Consider the following 23,710-nt stretch of genomic DNA (forward strand, 5'->3'; position numbering starts at 1 on the left):
ATAGGGTTATAATTGTAAGGAGTTTGGTGTCCTGAGGTTTAGACGGTTTATGGGTTTCGATTGTTAAAGGGTTAGTGGTTTAGAGGGCTTGGAGTTTATAAGGTTACGTGTTAAGGGTTTAGAGGTTTTGGGGTTTTTTAGGGGATAAGCGTCTTCGATGTTTTGGGGGTTTCTAGGGTTATGGTGTTTAGGGGTTGAGCGTTTTAGGGGTTAAGGATTTTAAGGGTTAGGGGTTGAGAGGGTTGGTGTTTAGAGGGTTAGGGGTGCAGAGATCTAGGGCATTTGAGAATTCGGATTTTAACGGTAAAGGGGTTTAGAGTGTTAGGGGGTTTGGGGTTTCAGGGTATTTGGGTTCTGGTTTCAAAGGGTGAGGAGTTTAGAAAGGATTTGATTTAATGGGTAAAGGCGTTTAGAGGGTTTGGGATTTAGAGGATTATAAGTTGAGCCGTTTAGAGGTTTACAGGGTTATGGGTTTAGGGGTTTAGAGGTTTAGGGGGTTAGAGGGTGAAGGTTTTAAGGATAAAGGGGTTTAGAGTGTTATGGGTTTCGAGAAGTAGCTGTTTAATGGGTTTATGGGTTTCGATTGTTATAGGTTAAGTGGTTTAGAGGGTTAGGAGCTTAGAAGTTTCGGGGTGTTTCGGGGATAAGGGGTTTCGTGGTTTATAGACTTCGAGGGTTTAGGGGTTGAGAGTGTTAGCGCTTGAGGGGATTCAAGGGTTAGGGGTTTAGAGGGTTAGGGTTTTAAGGTTAAAGGGCTTTATAGTGTTAGGTGTTTAGAGGATTGGGCTATTAGTGGTGTAGGAGTTTAGAGGGTGAGGGGTTTAGCAGGTTAGGTGCCGAGAGGGTTACGGTTTTAGGGGTTGCGGAGTTTAGAGGGTTTGGTGTTTAGACAGTTAGAGTTTTGGGGGTTTATGGGTGGGGTTTTCGAGGGAGAGGTTTTTAGACAGTTAGGGTTTTAAGGGTAAGGTCGTTTAGAGGATTAGGTGTTTAGAATGTTAGAGTTTAGAAGATTTTGGGGTAAAGAGGGTTGGGGGTTTAGAGAGTTAGGTGTTTAGAGATGTATGGGTTTCGATTGTTAGAGGTTGAATGGTTTAGATGGTTAGGAGTTTAGGAGGTTATAATTGTATGTGTTTAGGGGTTTAGAGGTATGGGGGTTTTGAGGGTTAGGGGTTTATAGGGTAATGGGGTTTAGCGGTTTAGAGGGTTATGGGTTTTGGGATTTGGGAGTTTAGAGGGTTTAACACCAAGACTTTGACAACTAATATTATCCATACTAAAGGTGTTTTGGATTTCTCTCCAACACTTAATGGCACTTTTTTATTGTCATGACAAACTTTACTAATTGGCTGTGTCGGGTGGTGTCTGGTTTAACGACACATTTATATTTACACGATCTAACCCGAAAATATATTTATTATGGGTTTAGAGGGTTAGGGGCTTAGAGTGTTATGTGTTTAGAGGGTTAGCGTTTTAGGGGTATAGGTGTTTTAAGGGTTAGGTGTCTTGAGGGTTAGTTCTTTAGAGGGTATGGGTGTTAAATGTAGATTTGAAGTTTTCGTGACTGCAGGGATCCATACTCTTTGGTTCTTTCGGTAAAGTCACATAGGTAGAAATAAAATAAAACAAATCGCGACGTTTTGATCGCAACACAAGCGATCTTCATCAGGTGGGACAAAACACAAGCGATCTTCATCAGGTGGGACAACCACAGCAAGAAATGATGAAGTCGGCGGGAGAGCTGCCATGGCAAGAGGTTATATAGTTAAGAGAGGGGGGAAGAGGCAAGGGGACAGAGAGAAAAGGGGGGGGGGGGGTGTGGGGTAGGAAGAGTGGGGGGGGGGGCACGTAAGCGCTAGGGGAAGAGGACGTTAGGCTGGTGGGGGGACATGGGCGGGGCAGCAGTAAAACCGGCAGGTAATGATGGAAACAACAACACAAGTTAAGGCATTACCTGGTTGATAACATCCTTCCAGTGATTGTTTAATTTGTATCCATCTTCTGGGTTGAAGTTTTGTCTATACCCTGCAGTCTACAAACTGAGTTGTAACTTCGGCCGCAGTTACGTTGGAGAAATAAAACGACACGTCTCGGACCGTGTTCGCGAACACAAGGCTGATCTGAAACATGGCAGAACCAATACCTCTGCCGTAGTGGCCATTGTTAGAACGCTGTGGGCTCGAATGATATTGTTATTTTCGGAGGCCAAGGACAAAACTTCAATCGAGAAGATGGATACAAATTAAACAATCACTGGAAGGATGTTATCAACCAGGTAATGCCTTAACTTGTGTTGTTGTTTCCATCATTACCTGCCGATTACTGCTAGCCCCGCCCACGTCCCCCCACCCCAGCCTCACGTCCTCTTCTCCTAGCGCTCACGCGGCTCCCCTTCCTCTCCCTACCCCACACCCTCCCCTCTCTCTCTCCCCCCTTGCCTCCGCCCCCATCTCATACCTGTATAACCTCTTGCCATGGCAGCTCTCCCGCCGACTTCAGCATTTTCTTGCTGTGGTTGTCCCACCTGAAAATATCACTTATGTTGCGATCGAAACGTCGTGATTTGTTTAATTTTATTTAATTTATACCTACGTGACTTTACCGAAAGAACCAAAGAGTATGGATTCCTGCAGTCACGAAAGCTTCAAATAAAGATTAAAATAGTTTAGTTTAATTTGTTTATTTTTGAACAGTTTGTCTTTCCTGTCATGTTTTGTATTTTTTTAGTTATGTTCTGACCTGCCCGATTGGACAGCTGTGAAAACAGATCTTTGTAGCTCATCGATTTCATCCAGTGTAAATAAATATTCAGATTTAAATTTTATTGACCTCTGTGCGAGTCTATGGATTTCTGAGTTTGTGGGCCTCTGTGAGTGTATGGGTCTCTGTCTGAGTCTATGGATCCCTGTGTCAGTATATAGGGTCGCCGTATGAGTCTGAGTGTCTGAAGGAATGTATGGGTCTCTGTTGGAGTCTATGGGTTTCTGGTTCTGGGTCTGAGTGGGAATCTATGGTTCTCTGAGTATGGTTGTTTGTGCGAGTCTTAAGTGCACAAACTGAACTTAAAAAGAGCATTGAGGGGTGCGGAATCCAAGTTGACTATTAAGCTCCCCGCAGTGCAAGCCAGCTCTCTAGTCGTGTCATCATACAGCCCCTGTAATTATTTATAATAATAATTAGACTTACTCCAGGAAAGCCACGCTGAGTCATAGTAAGGTCCTGAATTTGGTTTTTATTGTAAGATCTTTTCAATCAATGAATAACGAATGCTTACACAAGTGGGGGGAAACCGGAGCACCCGGAGAAAACAAACGTATGTGAAGGGGCAGCAGGCAGCATTTTAAACCGTACAGGTGACGATGGCGATGATCCCACTTGCTATAATGCCTTCTCCTGGCCAGTCAGATGCTTTCTCCTGGCCAGCCAGGAGAAGGCACCTCAATGTCCACGGGAAGGGGGTTTCACAATATTTACTGTGTGATCCACCAACCCTTGCTGCCTTCTACAGTGCTGGATCGCAGGCTTGCGTCACCACCTTCTGGCGAGTATTTGTAGTTATTATTTAAAGCTATATAGCACTCACAAGAACGACTCAAGAGGCGCGAGGAGCCACAGACATGCAGGAAGGAAGCCACGTGGTGAGCCAGCACCAACGATTGTCCAGGCTCTACGGTACTCTATGTATGGAGGCATTATTGGCTAATTAATAACGAGTGTTTGTACAAGTGGGGGAAATCGGAGCACCCAGAGAAAAGCCACGTGTGTGAAGGGGCAGCATTTTAAACCGTACAGGTGACGATGGCGATGAGTCCACTTGCTGTACTGCCTTCTCCTGGCGAGGCAGGTTATGCACCTCGACGCCCACGGGAAGAGGATTTCACAACATCATTGTGCGGTGATTTACGAACCCTCGCTGCCTTCCCCAGTGCTGGATTTGAGACGTGCACCACTAACATCAGGCGAATGATAACAACAACAATAACTATACTTATTACTTGGTAGCAACAGGCGAAAGAAAACAACAGGCAAATTATAACAGGCCAATTAAAACAGGCGAATGATAACAGGCAAATGAAAACAGGCGAATGATAACAGGCGAATGATAACAACAGGCGTATGTTTAGAACAGGCGAGTAATAACAATAACAATTATTATTTACACTTAGAACTTGATAACAACAATATTTATACTTATAACGTGATCAAGCAGGCCTCAGAGGTGCGAGGAACCACAGACAATCAGGAAGGAAGCCACTTGGTAAGCTGGCACCAACGATTGCCCAAGCTCTGTGACCCTATTGATACGTTTTTATCGACCAGATAGGGAGCGTTACGTGTGGGGGGGAAACGGCCCCCTTCGGTGCCTCCATGGTCCAATAGCTGGTCTTCTTGGCGCCACGGTCCCGAGCCCCCTAAAAGTTCCTCATGGAGCAAATCAACGGGTGGGCCATTGCCTTGTCAGGGCTCATTCATTGCTCCGGATCCCACCTGAAAATGCCAGGCGCAGATCCCCACATCATTAAAGCCACGGGTGCATTTATCCCAGATATAAACAATTGCAAACTATTTGACTATTTTTTTTTACTTTAACCAGGCAAGGCCCACTGAGCTATACAGCTCTCTTTCAGAAGCGGCCACACAATTACAGCTCAACAAATTGGCTTATTACGTGGACATTAGTAGCCAAATACTCTAAACATGTGCTAATAAATGTGGAGGGAAAACACGGAGGATCCGGAGAAAAATACACGCGACCACGGGGAGATAGCATACAAACTCCAAATACAAAGGTGTCAGGGTAAGGATTTAATACACGACCTCCTGTATACCCTACAAAATAGTTAACATCTCGCCACCGTGGCGCCCAATTCTGATCACATGACATAGCAAAACGAACGTCGCGGTGCATAGCAATAATTCAATTGGGCAATTACTGAGGGTTCATAAACGTGAGGGGATACAGGAGTACCCAGAGAAAACCCACTCGTGCAAGGGGGCAACCCTCTATCCCATGCAGACAGAGATGGTGCTTATCCCACTTGCTGTACTGCCTTCTCCTGGCCAGCCAGGATATGCCACCTCAACACCCACTACACCATGAACTTTGTGAACCGAGTTTAAATTTCTGGCCACGGCGAACATCAGTGGCTATCTCCCTCTTCCTCTCTCGTCCCTGCTATTATCTCCCTCTTCTTCCCGCGTCCCTCCCACTACCTACCTCTCCAATCCGTCCCACCATCTCCCTCTTCCTCCCTCGTCCCTCCCACCATCTCCCACTTCCTCCCCAGTACCTTCCACTATCTCCCTCTTCCTCCCACTTGGCTCTACTAGTAATCTCCCTCTTCTCCCGTCCCTCGCACTATCTCCCTTTTCTTCCCCCATCCTTCCCACTATCTCCCTCTGCATCTCCAATCCCTCGCACTCTCTCCCTCTTCCTTCCTCTTCCTTCCCACTATCACCTTCTTACTCTAACCGATCTGCCTAATCCTCCCAAATAACTCCCACTATCTCCCTCTACTTCCCCAGTCGCTCCAACTATCTCCCTCTTCATTCCCCTTTCCTGCCACTATCTCCCTCTTCCGCCCCCTTCCCTCCCACCATCTCCCTCTTCCTCTCCCGTCCCCCCCGCTATCTCCTTCTTTCTCTCACATCCCTCCCACCTCCTTCCTCCCCCGTCCCTCCCACTATCTTCTCATCCTCCCCCATCCATCCCACGATCTTCCTCATCCTCTCCCGTACCTTCCGCACCTTCCTTATTTAACACCATCAGGTTCACAGACTCGCCCTCGCTTCTCCCAGTCAAATAGCCTAGCTTAGACACAACCCCCACCATGTTACACTGACGGCATCGACCGAGACAGCCAACAACTATCCGGCCGCCCAATTATCTAGTGAAGACGGCAGCGACCAAGTCGGCAAAGACGACAGTGCCGACGAGACGACTCCACTTCCCAGAACGTGCAACCACGAGCTCTCGCTCTCCGCTGCTTTTATCCGACTCGGCCGCGCCTCCCTTCTCCAACCCACGAGCGGGTTCCAGTGTCTTCCAGGGAGGGTCTCTGTGATCCTTGCCCCAGTGCCTCCGCCCTGCTGACAAACCCGCATGAGGCTCACTGGCGTGTGTACTCCCCGTCCACCGCAGTTGCCGCTGCTGGACAACAACTATTACTCTACAGTTGTACTGCCCCTCTGTACCGTGCCCCCGAGCCATCAACACGGACTCACAGCATCAACACAGACTCACATGATCAACAGACTCACAGCATCAATACGGACTCACACCATCAACACGGAAACAGGGTCAGTGAGCAAGATGGCGGATGAGTGCATACATGATGTGAGTGGTGGTGAGTTCAAGTTAAGCACCCAGTTTTAAATCTCATTTACTCCCACCATCACCACCACCACCACCCTACATACAACAGTCGGAAGTAAATGCCTACACACCCTACATACAATCGTCAGTAGTAGTGGGGAGAAGAGGGCATCAGTGGGGGCGAGGCATGAAGCGTTGAGAAGCCCTCAGATACTCCATAAAACCCCGAGTTTCATGGAGTATAATTTTCAGCATTACAGTTCCATTTTTTTTACGTTAACAAATGTCTCGCCATATATTACACCGTATAGGTAACTAGATTGGGCGAGGGATGGTCTTTTTTGTTGAACAATCAATAAAGCTACGGTGTTGTACTGTGCCCGTATCCGTGTACGGTACTGTGCACTAAAGGAAGAAAAATGGAGCGGCTGAACCTCACTGCCTCCTTACCGGAGGCTGTAAACATCAAGTGACCTGAAAACTGCGATGGGACGTGAAAGACAACATGGAGAGACAAGAGGGCGCCACGTGTGTTCTTCCATGGCAGCAGCAGCATCATCGCAGGCAATGAGGTTCAAATGGGCACAGGAACTTTGAGGTGGACCCACGAGTGTTTGAGCCACAGCGGCGTGCAATCGGCGACCTCTATACGCTTGGCGCAATCCGCACCGTCATTTCACGGAGCCCTTGTCCGCTCGACGAGTGCGACGACGCCGTCCCACCGTCATTCGGCGCCTCGTGGTGACATCACAACAGCAAAGCGACAGGTGTTGTTTATTCATTTCTTGAGGCAATTCGAGGGCCCGGTTACATCGCGTTGTGATACACGCACACACCGTCAACATATACTACACCGGTTATAAAAAAAAAAGCAGGGGATAGAAAGGTGGGGGAGCGGACCCGACCACAGGTATTGTTTAAAAGACGTCAAGCGGACCGGGGGTTTTAAATGCAAGTCCATGCGGACACCAACATCCGAACGATTGTACCAATAAATCCTGAACCTTCTGGAAGATTTCAGCTCCCGCTGGTTTGGATCAGGGTGATGTTGGGGAAAATTCCATTAATTGGGAAAGGTGGCAATCTTGTGGGAATGTCCTCGCCAGAGAAGAAACTTGTCGCTTCCATGCTTTATTTTCATCCGACGTCCCATTAGCGAGATCCAGAGCGTGACGGACTCATATGGAGTCGGCCTCCTGTAATTTTTCTGGTCTCATTCTCACCACAGGTGAAGGCAGAGCCACACATCAACGTGCCAATGGGGCCACGGTTGAAGTGGTGGGGCCACGGTTGAAGTGGCGGTGGCCACGGGTCATGTGGCCTCTATGTATTTTCCATGTTGAAGGCCGATTGCCCCAAACATTGCCCGTCATATGCAGTGTCACTGAATAACGTGTGAAACATACTGTAGCATATACAAAATTGTATTTTCTTCATACATTAAATACAATAAACACAATAAACATGAAATGCGTATAGGACATTTATAACTCTCTCAATGACCAAACTTGTATTTTATGAACACACTTATACGAGCAAAATATGACAAAAGTGTTCCAGATTTCAGTTTCAATTGAGACTGAAATCCGGAATCATTACCCCCTACTGACAGACTAATAATACCCGCTCGCAGGCCAAGTGCTGATTCACCTTGGGGCCTCGCCTGGTATAGAGGTCGTGGGTTAAATCCCGACGCCTGTATATCTGGAGTTTGCATGTTCTCCCCGTGACCGCGTGGATTTTTCTCTGGGTCCTTCGGTTTTTCCCTCCACATTTAGAAACATGCGTTTAAAAGTATTTGGCTGCTATATATTTCTGCGTGACAAGCCACTTTATAGCGCTTTCATTTGTGGCCCGGTCGTTCCTGAAAGAGAGCTATACAGCTGAGTGGGCCTTACCTGGTAAAATAAAAAGAGATTAGTTTTGTTAGTTTATTTTGTGCCACAGGGGGACAGCTACAGGGGGGGGGTGCCCATTAAAATGGTCGAGATGAGATGCAACTTAAGGCGCTTGTGACTTCCCAAAAATATTAATTATGGCAGGTTTTCACATCTAAACATCCCGGGTGGCATTGAAGCCAAGAGCTCCCACCCTAGGTGAGTAGCTACGAGAGCGGTGCTGTGCACGGCGACACACCACTTTCTCCATCTGCCTGACTTGGTATTTTCTTTTTTGTTACTTAAATAAATGTTAATGTTTCGTTTTGTGTACGCGTGTATGTACACCGTTTGGGGAGCGGTGGTGCAGCAGTTAGCGCACTACGAACTCAGCCATCTGAGTACGTGGTGTGGGGTGTGTATAACATCGCAAAACTGGGGAGGACAAAGGCAGCCAGACGTGGGGCTGGCCACACAACCACTTCTGTGCCATGCCGGCCATCATAGGTGCTACCCGTTAACAGCACTTGCCCCAGCAATCTGTTAACGGCGATACGGAGTACCTTTGTCTTTTTGTGCAATTGTATGCTTCTGTGTGCGACGCATGCGACGATGTGCATGTTTGTGTTTGATAAATGTACATCCGCAATGTGTGTGTGACGCGTATGATGCGCGTGTGTGACGACGGTTGGAACAGAGATTCACGCACTGCCCTATCCACGCGGCGACCTCTCCTCAACGTCTCGAGCCTCGGCGGAGAGCGCCGCGAGGTTCGACTCCAACTCCGGCTTTCCAGGGACAAACCCCCCCCCCCAATGCCCCTCCCCCCAGGCCCATGGGGGGGGGGGGAAGTCGCTCCCCTCCCTCAATCCACGCTCAGGAACTTCCTCTTCTTCGCCGTGTTCATGTACGGTCGCCAAGGCCACTCCACCTCGGCGGTGGCCGCGTTGTCCAGCGTGCCCAGTTTAATCTCATAGACTGCGCGACACATAAAAGCAAAGATCCCCCCCATGCAGCCTTTAACAGACGGCGTGGGAAAAGCGCTGTTCGTGTGTTAGCATGTAGGAAAGCCAGCACGGCACACCAAGGGGTGGGTGTGGGTGGCCAGCATTACATCCGATCATCTTTGAATTTACACATCGCATCCGGGGTGGGGAAATGCGAGTCGGGTCACGGTACAGCGAATGCGACCAGAGCAGCGACCCCACCGACTCAAGTTCCGATCCGCTCTACAAGTCACCCGCGGGCCACCTAGCCCGAGGCTAGACTCTTACATTCAGCCCATCATCCTCTCAGGGGTCGATAAAATTTACAACCACTTCGTAGGGAAGTCCACAAGGAATGTGGAATTTCCACCGCCTCTGCAGGGGTGTAAAGTGGAGACGAGTAACAATGTGTCAGGCAGACTTACGCTCCATCTCGAATCACGGTCCCACCTCCTTCAACTCGATGTCCTTGCCGTCGCGCTTGTAGACGTTGTGCCTGTTGGGAGGGGGGAAGGGGGGCACAGAAGTCACGGGAGGGGTCGCGGCAAGTCACACGGACGGCGCTGGACTCTCATTACGTGTCCTCGCAGACGTTTGCCAGTTAGAGGCCAGCGGCCACCCTGTTTAAAACTGCGGATGCATTAGCAAATGAACAACATTACGCGCCTTCAGCTTCAGAGATGGCGTTAAATAAAAACTCTGTGCTGTTGCTCGAAAACTAAAGTAAAACGAAACTATTTTTATTTTACCACTGAGCTATGTAGCTCTTTTTCACATAAAAATGTATAGCAGCAAAATACTCGAAATTCAAGTTTCTAAATGTGTAGGGAAAAACCCGGAGGACCCGGAGAAAAATCAAAGTGACCAGGAGGAGAACATGCAAACTCCGAATATACAGGCGGACACACAGCACCTGGCCCAAAAGTCTGCTCACTCTTTCCCATTCCGAGACATCTGCAAGTTGCCGGGTGGTAGGTGTCACGTTCACCGCTGAATCTCGGTACGCGCGAGCGGCTCGGCGTTAATTTTATTTATAGAGGCGTAGCGCTGCTGTTTTTAAAAGGCGTTGCCCTCACCGCAGAGAACCGTAGTGACACGACCGGCACTCTATGGAACAAAACTGTGCCACACGCCCTCCCGCATAGTCTTATGGGAGCAAAAGGTATGTCTTCAGGTCAGAAGACGTACTTGAGTTTTTCTTACGGTTCCGTTTCGACGACGTATATGTACATCATGGAAATGAGAAAGGGTTATAGTCTATACGAGGGATCTTTGTGCTTTGGGGATGGGGGAGGAAGATGTGGGTGAGACTGGCACGGTGCCCGCACGCACCCTCTTTCCGAGTCGCGACGTGAAGTTGTGCATCACGAGGTGTTGGAATGCCTCGGACATCATGTCCATGTCCGGATGTCGTGCCGCATCACCACGCTCGAGAGTGTCAAGTACACCGTGGCATCGTACCACGTGTCACATGAACAGCATGCCGGAAAGTTAGACACACCACAGGTGTCACACAGACTGTACTGGAGAGTTAAACAGACTGCCCTTCCATCTGCGGCATCATACCACATCACACCACATACACAGTTAAAACACCACAATTCCATGTCTGCAGCGTCATACTACACACCGCACATCGTACGCACAGCTAAATACACCTCCATCCCCGTCTGTTGCACCGCATCACACACGTCACACCATGCATCACACCGGGGAGAGGGAGCGGAGTGGCTATCTCATTACACTACAAATCCGGTGACCTGACTTCGATTTCCGGTGTGTCCAAGCATCGACAGTGGGGAGACAAAAGGGGCCAGATGCGGTAATGACCACACCACCCACCCCGCCGTGTGCCCTGCCGGCCTTCGTAGGTCGCTCGACAAACAGCATTTGCCCTGACAGCCTGTTAAAGGCTACACGGAGGAGCTTTGTCGACTGCGGTGCGTGCGCGTGCCTGGCATACCGCGGTGCTCATGCAGGACGATGAAGTCGTTGACGGCGTTGGCGCAGCACGCCCACACCAGCGCCTGCAGCTTGTGGCCTCCGTGGTTCATCGGCTGAGCGTTCGGCAGGATCAGCTTCTTCTCCTGCGGTGGTGGTGGGATGGTGGTGGTGGTGTGGTAACATGACAGCAAGCGGTCACACGCCGAGTCCGCTCTTCCCACCGGCGTCCTTCCCGGCCACGCTGCGTTCGCCCCCCCACTTCCCCGCCCCCCCACTGTATCCGACTCGGGTTGTGTTGTTTGTTTTTTCCATTGCGGAAGCCGAGCCGAGCCGTGCCGGTATACAGGGTCGCCAAACCCCGTGTTGGCACAACTGGGATGCACCATTGGAAAAACTTTACTATTTTTATTTTACCAGGTAAGGCCCACTGAGCTATGCAGCTCTTTTCCAGAAGCGACCTGGCCACAAATCATAGCTCAACTAAGTGGCTTATCGCCATGTGGAAATTTATAGCAGCCAAATACTCTTAAACGGACGTTGATTCTAAATGCGGAGGGAAAAACCGGAGGACCTGGAGAGAAATCCACGCGACTCCTCGGAAAGAGGCACGCAACTCCAAATATACAGCAGGCATCAGGGTCAGGATTGAACCTGCGACCTCCTGTATACCAGGTGAGGGAGTTAACATCTCGCCACAGTGGCGCCCCCAATGGTACATCTTTCCGTGACCACCGACCGTGCGTAGTGCTACAGTAGATACATTTTCGATGAATGGAAGGGATCGGTCATCGCGAAAAGGCGGACTGAATCGCGAGGAATGAAGTTGACAAAAGCTGCATGCACCAAACCAAAGTGTCCAACGCTCCACCACTTACGACCCCCCCCCCCCCCCACACAGCCTCCACCTTTCATCAACAACCAGATTTCTTCTGGTTAACTCAACGGATGCGAGTTGTCTCACACTGCACAAGCCCGATGATTGGTCGACACGACTCGTGTGAGGTGCAAGAAACTGATTCTAAAGCCGATAGAGAACACGTGTGTGTGTGCGGTAATTTAGCAGTTAGCATGCTGCCCCACAAACCTAGTGACCCGAGGTTTATTTCCGTTCATGGCCAACACCAGTGGCGATTATCTGAACTGGTCCTGGGCCTCCCCTAGATCAACTCAGCCTCAAACGAGTACCTAGTGCGGTGTTTAAACATCATTACCAGAGAGATAAAGGTGGCCAGTTGTGGTGCTAGCCACCTACACCCACGCAAACAGCACCTGTCCCAAAAACCTGTTAAGGCTATATGGGGGACCTCTGTCTTTGCGCGCTTGTACACATGCAATACACGAGGACCCACATTCCTCGTGTGACCCCAAACCCTGTAGCCCCTGTGACCCCGTGCCCGCACCTTGATGAACTGCTTGAGGAGGGAGCTGGGGTCGCGTGAGGTCGTCGCCATGATGTGTGGGTCCTTCACGCCGGCTCAGCAGTACTCGTCATCCATGTGGCTGCTCACTCCTACTGACACGGGGGGGGGGGGTGGATAGAAAGAGGTGGTAGATGGGGCAGGGGGGACGGAGAGGGTAGGTTATCATTTGCCATACTTCACCGTGCAGGTGAGTGAAGGTGTGTGTGTGGGTGGATGGATGGAAGGAGCGACCAGGAATGGTTGAGAATATCACTCTGCAGTGATCGCGTTGATTTTGTGTAGCGAGCTGAGCAATAATGAGACCTGGATGAGTCCCAATTGCAAGAGTGGGTGGGTGATATGGCAGGTGAGTGGGTAAATTGAGTGAAATGATGAGTGAGTGAATGAGTGCGTCAGTGCATGTTAAACCTCTTTGTTACAGCACGTAGCCAACCGTGGTAATCGGAAGTGTGACAAACTAACCACAAAAAGTAGTTCTCAAGAAATGAGTTTGTCAATCTAGACGATGATTTAAAAGTGCAAAGCTCCAGTGGCTTCCTAATATTGTAAGGAAGACCGCTCCAGAAGGAAGACTGCTCCAGAAGCACACGTTATGTGGTGACCACGGCCTTCATTTGACATTCCACAAAAATTTACGCCAGCCATCACACACACACGGCCGACTCTTTTTCCACGTTCACGCCACGGGATTTTTCAAAGTCCACTTGGGAAGCAATCGCCGTGCAGTATTTACGGTCAACGCAACTGCAGCATTAAACCCATTAAACCGGTGGGGGGGGGGGGGGGGGGGGGTTGAGGGCCCGCCGTTCTCGAACCGCGAACCTCCGCGGCAAAACACGGTGCCACCGCTTGGCAGGAAGGACCGACGGCGAGCCGGGGATGCGCGCCGACTCGGCGTGTCTAGCGGGCGGAGACGCGCGACGCTTATCCCTCTGCCTCGGGAGTCTCGCGGGAAGGAAGAGAGAGAGAGATGCGAGGAGACGTGATGGTGAGGGATGTGAGATCACCCTCCCCTCCCTGGTCGAACTCCACGGCCTTCTGGAGTTCAAGCGCCTCCCACCGCAGGTCCGTAGGCAGCACCAGGTTTTCTTCGGTGACGACGTCAGGGGGACAGGGGGCAGTGGGTGGGGGGCGGGCAGGGGAGAATTAACAAGGAAGAAAAATCATGCGCACGCATGGATTCATTCGGAAACGCTTTCCAACGCGCGGTTGTCTTCTCGCCTGTATTGTCAGACCGTCTTGTCCCATCTTAGTCCGTCTTGCGTGTCTCATTGTCTCTAGATCCGTCTCTAGTCTGTCTTGCGTGTCTCAACGTCTCTAGTCTGTCTCGCTGTCTCTCGTCTGTCTTGTCGTCGCGAGCCCATCTCTAGATCCGTCTCGCCGCCCGTTACCATCGAGCGCCCTCTTGAGCCGCGCCTTCTCCTCTACGAGGACCTTCTTGGCCTCCTGCGCCTTGCGGTAGAGGTACTCGCCGTGCAGTTGCGCCTCCTCAGCTGCACCACCAAACAAAGACAAAGATCCCCCATGTAGCCTTCGACAGGACTGTCGGGTGCAAGTGCTGTTAACGAGCAGCACCTTTGATACACGAAGGGGGGTAGGTGGCCAGCACCACATCCGGCCGCCTTAAATTCCCCAGTGGCGATGTTTACACAACGCACCAGGTACTCATTTGAGGCTGAGTTGACCAAGGGGAGGCCCAGGAACGGAATCGTCACCAGTGTTGGCCGTGAGCGGGAATTGAACTCGGGTCGCTGGGTTAGTAGTGCAGCGTAGTGCTAATCGCGAGACGACCATAAACAACAACCGCCATTCGCCACGAAGTGGTGGAGATGTCACCACGGCGCTCGTGCCAGGCTACGTGCAGGTTAAGGCCACATGAAGCGTCGAACGCCCGCTGGCAGCAGGAGGTCACAGACAGACAGACCCAGGTTGCCATTGGTTGCTTGACTGAGATGACTGGCCGATGCACCACCTGTGCCCCCTACTGTGCTACACTACCGCTCCAACCTACACAAACTCTCTTGGGCTATACTCTTTGGTTCTTTCGGTAAAGTCACATAGGCATAAAATATAAAATAAATTAAATCACGACGTTTCGGGCACAACACAAGCGTCCATCATCAGGTGGGACAAACCACAGCAAGAAACAATTGCCGACGTGGGCAAAAGAGCTGCTGTAAACAAGAGACTATATAGGTAAGAGAAGGGGGGAGGATCAGGGAGGAGAGATAGAGAGGGGGGGTATGAGGAGGGGAGTGCTGAAGAGAGCGGGGCTGGGAGTGGGAAACTTAAGAAATTAGAGATGCGGAAAGTTAAGGCAACACCATAAAGCAGTTAAGGTTTTACCTGGTTAATAACATTCTTCCAATGATTACTCAATTTGTATCCATCTTCTCGGTTGAAGTTATGTCTGTGTTTATATATCTGGATGGCTTGATGAACAAACCTTTGATAGTAGCCCGAAGGTTTGCAGAGCGGCACCACGATACTCCTAGCGACGTCGTTGATTAATGTCTGTAATTAATATCGATGGTGAATCTCTGTAATTAATATCGATGATTCGATTCCACGAGAACAGATTCCACAAGAATCGATTCCACAACTATTTTAGTAAAGCGAAGTACGCGATTCGATTCAAACGTGTTCGTTCCGGTCTCATCAGAATCGGTATTGATTCTGTGCTGGAGGAATCCAATGAGCTATAAAGCTCTTTGATCAAAGATGTGCCAGTAGGGGGCACGGGGTCATAACGTCACAACAAACAATACAAAAACGATAGGAGTGCAAAGGGAATGGTAGCAAACCACTAAAAATAGATGAAATAAACCATATAAGTTCATACTCTTTGGTTCTTTCGGTAAGAAGTCTCGCTCTCCGTTCCACCCACTACAACTGGCGTCAGAAGTAGCCAAATAGTAAGATGAATCGCTATAATGGAGACGCGAAGAAAAACTCGTACCAGGGCTCCAGTGGAAGAGGAGGACGACTCAACACCACTGGGGTTGGCAGCCCCGGAAGGGGGAGGAGAAGCGACGCCGGCCGAGCTGCTCACTGCCCGGCCGCCCGGCGGCTCACCACCGTCGGAGAGGGCGCTTCAGGTGGCTCACTCCCGCCTCGCCCAACTCCTGCACGCGGCGGCATCCATCCTCGACGAAATACATCGCGGGTTATAACCACAACAAATATAATCACAATCACTGCGACCATAATCGCCGTAACCACAAATATAATCATAGCCACCAGCTACATAACCACAAGTATAAACACTACTGCCACAAATATAACCATAACCACCACAACCATAACAACCAACATAACCACCACAACAACCACAATGATGCTGATACACTCTCACACCATGTGGGTCCCCTTGTCTCCTTGTGTCTCCCTGTGGGTGAGTGGATGGGTTGGCGAGAGAGTCGGTGGGTTGGCAAGAGAGTCGGTGGGTTGGTGAGAGAGTGGGTGGGTGGCAGAGTGAGTGACCGGTGGCAGAGTGAGTGACCGGTGGCAGTGGGTGACCGGTGACTAAGTGGGTGGGTGGCAGTGGGTGACCGGTGACCAAGTGGGTGGGTGGCAGTGGGTGACCGGTGACGAAGTGGGTGAGAGAGTGGGTGGCTGAGTGGGTGGCCGAGTGGGTGGCTGAGTGAATTGGTGAGTGGATGAGTGCCAGAGTGGGTGGGTGAATGGCTGAGTGGGTGGGTGAGAATCAGTATGTTTTTGCTGGAGGAATCCGATGAGCTATGAAGCTCTTTTTCATAGATGCCCAGAGAGTGGCTGAGTAGGTGGCTGAGTGAGTGTCGGTGGGTATGTGAGTGGGAATGAAATCTAACCTGCACCTCTGCATTGCAAGTCCAGCGAGCTAACGCCCTGCGTGTGATGGGGTAAAGTGTGGGCATGGCCACTTTGCTCAAACACGTCCGGACCAGCGTGGAAGAGTAGACCAAATACCTCTATATAGCGGCCTCTAGTGGATGCCTTTTCCAGCAGCAGGCGATTCGCCTCCACAACAAACCCGTCCCTCCAGGGATAAAAACACACGGCAGTCTGGGAGTGCCTCTCATCAGCTATGGCTCAACACGAGGGCCACTCTGGGGCCGGTTTCCACCGTCAGCGCCTCATCATCAGCAGCAGCAGGGCCGGGCTCTGCTTGAAGCAGCGCCGTGAACTCAGCAGGCGTCTAGGACGTGACGGTTGTGGGCCAGGCGCCTCCTCCTCTGTCTCCCCCCACCACCGCCGCCACTGCTGATGTGTGCACACCGCGCGAGGTTCTCACCTTCAGGCTGAGTCGACGTAGAGGAGGCCCAGCGAGCCGCAGCTTCAGAAGCTTTCGCGAGCCACTGACGGTGGCCGTGAGCGGGAATCCAAATCAGCCGATCGCCACCCACAATCCACAGCGCGCGCCGCCTCCACTCGCCCCCTGCCTGACCGGAAGTAGCAGCGGGGGAGGGGGGCGGGGCATGGGGGGTGAGGGGCGGGTCACGAGGGGGAGGGCAGGGAGGGCAAGGGGGGGGTGAGGGGGAGCATAGAGGGGGTTCGTTAGGTGGAGAAAAAGGGGGGGCATGGGGGGTTGTGAGGGGGCATGGGGGGTTGTGAGGGGGCATGGGGGGTTGTGAGGGGGCATGGGGGGTTGCGAATGTGGAGGGGCGGGGGGGGAAGGGGGGTCACCAGGGGGGGCAGGGGGGTAGCGAGGGGGAGAGAAATGGCGGACCATGGGGGGTGGTCGCGAGGGGGGGCAGGGGGGGAGGAGCTCAGGTGTGAGGGGGAGGAGCTCATTGCTCTGACGTCACGGGGGGCGTGGTTACCTTGGACCACCCCCGCCTCTCGCGCCACGTGCTTCCGACTGGCAGTTTGGCCGTTAGAGAGACGCGGACCGACCCCAGAGCAGGAGTGGAACCGAGCTGTGGGTGAGTGGTGGCGGTGGTGGTGTGAGTCTCTCTGTGCAAGTCTGTGTGTGTGTGAGGCTTTCTATATGAGTCTGTGTGTGTGTGAGTCTCTGTGTGTGTGTGAGTCTCTCTGTGTGAGTCTGTGTGTGTGTGAGTCTCTCTGTGTGAGTCTGTGTGTGAGGCTCTGTGTGTGAGACTCTCTGTGTGTGTGACTCTCTGTGTGAGTCTCTGTGTGTGTGACTCTCTGTGTGACTCTCTGTATGTGTGAGTCTGTGTGTGTGTGTGACTCTTTGTATGTGTGAGTCTCTGTGTGTGTGTGAGTCTCTGTGTCTGTGTGTGTGTGAGTCTCTGTGTGTGTGTGTGAGTCTCTGTGTGAGTCTCTGTGTGTGTGAGTCTCTGTGTGAGTCTGTGTGTGTGTGTGTGAGTCTGTGTGAGTCTCTGTGTGTGTGAGTCTGTATGTGTGCGAGGCTCTGTGTGAGTCTGTGTGTGTGTGGAACGGTCGTAGAGCTGACAGCGCGCCGTGCTATGAACCCGGCGACCCCGAGTTGGATTCCCTCTAAAGGCCAACAGCAGTAACGATTATCTGAACCGGTGCTGGGCCTCCCCTAGATCGACTCAACCTCGAATGAGTACCTGGTGTGGTGTGTAAAGATCGCCACTGGGGAGACAAAGGCGGCCGGGCGTGGTGCTGGCAATCCAACCCCCTCGTGTGTCGTGCCGGCCTTCATACGTACTGCTGGCTAACAGCACTTGCCCCTACAGCCTGTTAAGTCTCTACGGGGATCTTTGTCTTTGGTGTCCCATACTGGCAGGGGGAGGAGTGGTGGTGTTAATGTTGGTGGTATTAGTGGTGGGGGTGCTCGTGATGGTGGTGGTGTTAGTTGTGTTAGTGATGGTGGTGTTAGTGATTGTGGTTGTTAGTAGTGGTGATAGTGGTGGTGTTACTGGTGTTAGTGATGGTGGTGTTGGTGGTATTAGTGATGGTGGTGTAAGTGAGGTGATTGGATGCCATGGTGGTCCCCATCTTTAAGAAGGGAGACCGCACAGACTGTAACAACTACAGGGGCATCTCACTCCTCAGTGTGCCGGGAAAGGTCCTGGCAAGGATTATTCAACACTGCCTTACCAGGCATGCTGAGGAGAGGCTTGCGGAGCCCCACTGTGGTTTCAGGAAAGGGTGGTCCTGCACAGATGCCATATTTTCTGTCCGTTTGCTAAAGCAGAGGTGTAGGGAATTCCAACAAGACCTACATCTCTGCTTTATTGGCCTGGTAAAGGCCTATGACACCATCAGTAGGCCTGGGCTCTGGGTTCTTCGTGCTTTCGGAGTCCCTGACCCGCTGCTCACGATCTTTATGGACCTTCATTATGGTGAGCGGACCCGGGTAAAACTACATTGCCGGGAGTCGGAGCCATTCCCTGTTCACCTTGGGGTGCGACAGGGATGTCCTCTGGCTCCAACATTATTTAACATCTATTTCGACCACGTAGTTTGTGAGGCCTTCAGTAGCTGTACCGGAGGAATTTCCATCTGGTACAGATACAGTGGGAGGCTGATCAATGCCCGGATGCCGTCAAGGGATGGCTCCCTATTGGTCAACCACGTTATGTATGCCGATGATGTGATAATTGCGGCTCACTCAGAGGAGGAGTTGGAGGCGCTGCTGCTAAAACTGGAGTGTGCCACTAAGAGGTGGGGCCTTACCATCAGCCCCACCAAAACGAAGCACCTGCCTGGGTATATTGTACCATCGGGCACTCCACCTCCACAACTCCCAATCGGTGATGGGGCAGTTGTGGAGAGAGTGGAAAGTTTCCCATACCTGGGCAGTGTGCTCATGACCGTCTCCGGTTTAACAGCAGAGGTCTCACTCGAATCAGTCGAGCGGCATTATCTTTTCAGCAGTTGCGTAACGCTGTGTGGAAGCTACCTGGTCTGTCGCTCCACACGAAGCTTCGGGTCTTCTCAGCCACAGTCATTCCCTCCCTTCCCTACGCTTGTGAAACGTGGACCCCCCTAATGGAACATCTTTGCCGGTTAGAAACGTTGAGGCTGGCCTGCCTCTGATCAATCCTGGGTTTAACCAGGCTGGATTGTGTGAGGAACTCACAAATCCTCGAAAGATCTGGACAAAGCCTCATCAGTGAGCTCCTCCGGCAGGCAAGGCTGCGTTGGCTGGGCCATGTAGCCCGCATGCCCAATCACCGCATGCCCAAGCAGCTTTTATTTGGCCGGATCGAGGGGGCTGAAGGGACGCAGCACGGGCTAGAGAAGAGATAGAATGATGTGGTACAGCAGGATGTGGAGCTGAGTGGACTTGCCGATAACTGGTACCAGCTGTGTCAAGATCGGCCTCTGTGGAAGAGGCTCGTGAAGGACGCTACTGGGCAGTTGGAGGCAGTCGCCCTCCAACAACAACGGAGAGCGCAGGAACGACGCTCACAACAACGAGCAGAGCGCCGGATGGCTAAAGCACAGCAAGTTGGCACAGTAAGGGGCACAGGTGGTGCATCAGCCAGTCATCTCACTCAGTCGACCTGTGGCACCTGGGTCTGCCCCGTGACCTCCTGCCAGCGGGCGGGCGTTCGACACTTCACGTGGCCTCAAGGTGCACATGGCCTGGCACAAGCGTCGTGGTGACATCACCGCCACTTAGTGGCGAATGGCGATTGTTGTTGTTGGTGTTAGTGATGGTGGAATTTTTGTTGCTGGTGTTAGTCGTGGTGGTGTTAGTGATGGTGGTATTATTGGTGCTGGTAGTGGTGTTCGTGGTGGTCTTAGTGGTGGTGTTAGTGTTGGTGGTATTATTGGTGGTGGTGTTAGTAGTGGTGTTAGTGATGGTGTTAGTGGGGTAGTGTAGCAGTTAGCGCGCTGCGCTAAGAACCTGGCGACCTGGGTTTGATTCCCGCTCACAGTCAACATTGGTGACGATTATCTGAACTGGTCCTGGGCCTCACCCTAGATTGACTCAGCCTTAAATGAGTATCTGGTGCGAGGTGCAAACATTGCCACTGGGGAGACAAAGGCGGCCGGGCGTGGTGTTGGCTACCCACCCCCTCGTGTGCCGTGGCGGCCTTCATAGGTGCTCGCGGACAGCACTTACCCCAACAGTCTGTTAAGGCTATACGGGGGATCTTTGTTCGTGGTGTTAATTGTGGTGTTAGTAGTGGTGTTCGTAGTAGTGGTGTTCGTAGTGGTGGTGTTCGTAGTGGTGGTGTTCGTAGTGGTGGTGTTGGTGGTGTTAGGAGTAGTGTTAGTAGTGGTGTCCGAACAGAGGAGCAACGCTCACGACAACAACCTTTGAGCCGGGCATCTAAAATGCAGCAAGTTGGCACAGTCATCTCAGTCAGACAACTCATGGCACCTGGGTCTGACCTGTGACCGCCTGTCAGTGAGCCTTCGGCACTTCACGTGGTCTCAAAGTGCACCTGGCCTGGCACAGGCGCCGTGGTCACATCACCGCTACTTAGTGGCGAATGGCAGTTGTTGTTTTTTGTATTTTTCGTATTGTGTGACTGGTGAGGATGTGAGTCCGTGTTGATGAGAGTCCGCATTGTGACGTGACGTGGGTTTAGACGTGGGTGTGTCATGCCCCTTCAACTCTGCGTGTCCCTTGCCTCTGTCTGCCGCTCTCCACGCAGAGACCCGGACCGCGCGAGAGACACCGTGAGCTCTGAGCACCCTCGTCTGCAAGTTGCTACCATGGAGGTACATGTGGCTCCTCGACTCGTGTGGTGAAGTATGGGTGGACGTGTGTTCTCCCCTCTGCGTGTGCCTACCTGTCACCTGTATACCTGGGTGTGCTTCTCCTTGCCCGCCTAAGTGTGTGCGGGTCTATCAGAGTGTCTCTCCGAGATCCTGTTGGTGTACGTGCCCGTCTACGCGTGAGCATCTACAGCGCTGTTATCTATCCACTGATGGATGAACGCCTCCCTCCCTGAGACCCTACTACCCCTCACATCCTGTGATGGAATAATCCGCCAAGCGCCGATTTCGTCGCACCATCTCTCTGGCGGCTCTCCTCTCTGATGTGTTCTGTTCCTTGGTTGTCGCTCCGTTATTATTCTTGACCGTGAGCCATTGTTGTCCCTCCTAGCCATGGCTCGTCCGGCCCGAGTCCCACTCACTCCTCTTAACAGTTTGAACGATCCCATTGACCTGCGTGTGACCTCGAAATCCACACGTCTTTCATTGTAAATCCAAGCATGGCAACTGATATTGGCCAAATATCCCAACGCTGAGAACTGGCAACATCTCGGCAGGACCCTCCTGAATGTGGAGCCCAGGATGTCAGAGATGCTGGCTCAGTGCTCGCCCACTGCACTTGCTCCAACATCTTAATCAAGCCCATGTGGTGGACCTTTGTTTTTGTGTGTGTAGATCAGCCGAGCTGGAGAGGCTCGGAGTAACGGCGAGTCTTGCACCACGTGGAGTGCGCTGTCCTCAGCGCGCACCGGCTCCATCCACAGCAAATCGCCACAAGGTAAGAATAGAAATGAGTGACGTCAAGATGGCCACGCTGAATGGTGGGACATCACGACGGTCATGTTTCAAGGGGGACGTCACAGTGACCATGATGCATGGGGGACTTCATGGTGGCCATGTTGCATGGGTGATGTACCGTTCGAATTTTGCCGTTCTCTGGTCTAACACCGACGAGACAAGGTCATAAAGAAGGCTGTCTCTGGTGCGGGCCAGTCAGTTTCAAAGACAATGCCCATATATTATCGGAGCATGTTTGTTTGCATATTTTTCAACAAGTACGTGTGGTAAATGCAGACTTGATGCCTTGCAAAAGGTATCTATTTGGTGTTTGAACATATTAACACCTGTTTTTGTGCCAGAAATGGTAAAAGCTATTCTTATTTCATAAAATCCTTCTTGGCATACCTGTGTTATATTTATCTAATTCGTTAACCCCGTTTTCAAACCCAAGCAACCTAAGATGTCCTCAGAGCTGCATATAGCTGGACATCGAACAAAGATGATCACTGCATGGCACGCTTTCAGATGTGCTTCTGCAGTCATCTGGAATGCTCTTCCGACATTAGGCAGCCACTGGAGCGATGCACTTTTAAATCAATAATTTTTGCGAACTTGTTAGTTTGTTGCCTTTCCCCCTCACTTCTGATTAGCAGGGCTGCCGAAGCACGGTTTAACATACGGACATAACTGGTATTGGCCAAAACATCCAAATCCCCTGCAAATTCCTCAAATTGGGATCACACAGCAGACGTAATGGCAGCAGCGTCGCCCCCATTCTCTGTAAAGCATCTGCAGGAACCTCCTGAAAAGGAATCTTGAGACTTTTTGAGGCAGTGCTGCTTAAATGAAAGATCACCGACAGCTGTTGTTATTCTCTTGCCTGCAGCAATCCTGGCTCTCTTTGGCCCACAAATGACCCACCGGGAGAAGCTGGAGCTTGTCGCCATACAGGAAGTATGGTACTTTGCGCTCCGTAACAGATCCCGGGGACACAACAACGATGGATACGACGACCACGAACATCATTACATTCCGGTGAGACTCGCCACAAAGCCCCCGCCGTGGGGGCGGTCACAGGGCGCAGCGGTCGCGGGGTTCGTGGCTTCTTGTCATTGCAATTTAAGCAGCAACCAACCAGAGAAAGCACACGTGCACTCTCCCACACACTTCACAATCAGAAGTTTATTTCCCAAGTTAAGCCCATTGAGCTAAAGAGCTTTTTTTAGGGTGACTCGGCCAGCAGACATCAGAGCATTCCACAATTACAGATTTAAGAAAACCAAATACTTAATAAAAGCAATTATTTCGTAAAATAATGCTCACATGTTGTGATTTTCAAAATATAGTCAGTCTAAATTTGTGTAATTTTGTGCAGGTCCACCATGAGCACCTTCACTACCGCTATGAGGTGCTGAAGAAGATTGGGGATGGAGCTCAAGGCCAGGTGATCCGGTGCCTTGACCACAAGATGAACACCCTGGTGGCAGTGAAGATCTTGAGATCACCATTGAGGTAAGAATTCAGAGTGGTGTCGTCACAAGGACGACGTTGTTGTTACGTCAAGTGCTGTGGGCGGCCGTGTGATGAGGTGGTGACAAGTCGTGCCTCACGTAGAGGGTCCCCGGTTCGACTCCTGACTCGGGTGTCCTCCTGTGTGGAGTTTGTATGTTCTCCCCCTGTTCTGGATCAGTTCACTCTTACATTACATTAAGTCTTCATTTAACCCGGTAGATGCATTCCTGAAAAGTGCCGCATTAAGGGAAAGCACATTAAGCAAACATAATATCCCCATATATAATG

The 23,710-nt window shown here is 51.3% G+C and overlaps 1 long non-coding RNA gene across 1 annotated transcript; it reads right to left on the reverse strand.

Moving 5' to 3' along the window:
• Positions 1-7,070: 7,070 nt before the first annotated feature.
• Positions 7,071-13,539, reverse strand: LOC142924065 (uncharacterized). The gene is made up of 6 exons (XR_012941200.1): positions 13,364-13,539; positions 12,521-12,630; positions 11,140-11,263; positions 10,509-10,604; positions 9,602-9,672; positions 7,071-9,168 (listed from the first exon to the last, which is right to left on the reverse strand). It is a non-coding gene; the product is annotated as an uncharacterized LOC142924065 (long non-coding RNA).
• Positions 13,540-23,710: the final 10,171 nt, after the last annotated feature.

This window comes from Petromyzon marinus, chromosome 8 (genome assembly GCF_048934315.1).
Source record: "Petromyzon marinus isolate PM22_M1 ecotype Great Lakes invasive population chromosome 8, UKy_Petmar_22M1.pri1.0, whole genome shotgun sequence".
Classification (NCBI taxonomy): domain Eukaryota; kingdom Metazoa; phylum Chordata; class Hyperoartia; order Petromyzontiformes; family Petromyzontidae; genus Petromyzon; species Petromyzon marinus.